The following is a 2,184-nucleotide window of genomic DNA, read 5'->3' as shown; positions in this document are numbered from 1 at the left end:
TCTTCAGATATTTAGCATTGATAAGAGGCATCCATAAAGGACTCGCCTCTTGCTGAATTTCCCAAACCACTTCAAACTCAAAGCTACATTCATGATCTTGGTGTTAAGAATCCCCAAGCACAGATTCTTTTGGAGTAAAACTTTCGTCCAATCAACCATATGGTGTTTGAATATCTCCCCAGGCCCCTGCCAGAAAAATCTAGACCGTCCATCTTACCATGCACCCCATCCTGTAACAAATAAAGCCCATCAATAACATTGGAGAGGCTGATAAGCAAGAGCTGATCTAGACAAATCTCCCCCCTGAGGTAAGACATTTCTCTTGCTAAGTCTCTACCTTATGAGCCATTCTATCAACCACCCCTTGCAGATCAGCAACATATAGTTATGGTCAGAAATAGTAATCCCCAGATAAGTCATGGGCGAGGAACCCAGAGCACAGTTAATCAAGTTTGCTACCCTCTACTGTTCCTAAACATCACGTCCCAACACAAAAACTTTACTGTTATGGTAATTTATCTTCATCACCAACATCCCCTCAAAACTGTACAGGAGAAACTTAATATTAATTATATCAAGATCAGTCTTCTGAAACAGCAACGACCTGTCATCAGCATACTGTAAATGAGAGACTCCCCCGGGTATAAGATGGTCAACAAGCCAATGGATGTGGCCAGCTTACTTAGCAGCATTGAGCATAGTGGAGAGACTATCTACCACAAAATTGAAAAGAATAGGTGACAAGGGGTTTCTCTGTTCCATTACCAAAAAAGGTCCTTGCTCCTCATTAATGTTAATAGCTGTTTTACCGCCCATCAAGAATTGCTTCGCTGGGTCCAAAGCATTTTCTGTCAAGCACTTCTGAGAAACTCCCAACTTACCCTGTCATAGGCCTTTTTGAAGTCAAGTGTCAAGATCACCCCTGATAGCTTCTTGATGTGCACTTAATGGATAATTTCATGGAGCATTATCACCCCATTCTCCCCTTTATAAAGGCTGTCTGGCAAGGGTCAATAATTCTATTTGCAATAGGTGTCACTCTAATAGTACAAGCCTAGTCAAGATCTTAGCAATAGGTGTCATTCTAATAGTACAAGCCTAGTCAAGATCTTAGTGATAACATTCGGAAGTGTGATAAGCCTAAATTGCTTGGAATTTTAGGAATTAAAGTAAGCACCCCAAACTTTATCCTGTGAACCTGTAGAGTCCCCCTATGCAGATCATGAAAAATGTGCATCATCTGATGTTTCAAGTTCCCCAATTTTTTTCCAAAAAACAGGATAGAGAACCCATCAGGGCTGGGTACAGAATTGATGTTCATCAGCTTAATTGCAAACTCCACTTCATCTTCAGTAAAAGGTCTATACAGTTCTAGATTTTCTGATTCAGAGACTCATATTTCCTCCCCATGCATCGGCAGCCAACGACATGCCGCCTCTAGGTTCAGCCCCAAACTGTCTCTTGTAGAAGTCATAGATATGGTCAGAGAGCACCTGTTTAGCACTAATCACCTTTTCCCCATCAATGAATTAAAGAAAAGATAGAACACTTTCTTCTCCTTTTGTTAGCCACCGCATGAAAGTAAGCTGTCTTACAGTCACCCTGAACAATCCATTTCTCTCTCCCCCTCTGCTGCCAATAAGCTTTTTCTGCTTTACAAATACCGATCAACTCCTGTTGCAAGCTGCCATTCCCAGCAGAGTGTCCAGAACTATCAAGAACACTATCTTTCTTAACTCTTACTTCTCTCCCAAAATTAGCTTCCAATCCGTCAGAAATTTTCTAAGCTCAATAGAACAGAAGTTCCAGTCATCCAACGCATTCCACCTCCTATGTAGCCGATTTAAGAATTCTTCCCATTTATAAATTACTCAATCTTTAAATCCCTCCTCTGGTAGCCATTGTTTTTCAAAGAACCTTTTGTGGCCATCTAACTTAGAAGATCAAGGTAAAGGGAACCAATTCTGGTCACAGCTTGCAAGTTACAAAGGGTAAACATGGCTCCTAATCACAAGATATCAGCACTCTATCCAGCACACATCTAACATAATCTAATTGCTTGTCAGTCCAAGTAAATCTAGCTTTTCCCCTAGATAACTATCACATTCAAATTAGCAATACAAGCATGCTGCCATCTCTGATTGATATTGCCTGAGTTTTTTCATGAGCCCCTCTAATAAGATT

The 2,184-nt window shown here is 40.7% G+C and overlaps 1 protein-coding gene across 1 annotated transcript in view; it reads left to right on the top strand.

Annotated features, from left to right (window-relative positions):
* LOC123045922 (uncharacterized) overlaps window positions 1-2,184 on the top strand; it is a 7,593-nt gene that overhangs the window by 3,979 nt on the left and 1,430 nt on the right. The window lies entirely within an intron of this gene.

This window comes from Triticum aestivum, chromosome 2B (genome assembly GCF_018294505.1).
Source record: "Triticum aestivum cultivar Chinese Spring chromosome 2B, IWGSC CS RefSeq v2.1, whole genome shotgun sequence".
Lineage (NCBI taxonomy): Eukaryota > Viridiplantae > Streptophyta > Magnoliopsida > Poales > Poaceae > Triticum > Triticum aestivum.
Note: the sequence above shows the minus strand (reverse complement) of the source record. Positions and strands in the feature narration are given on the sequence as shown.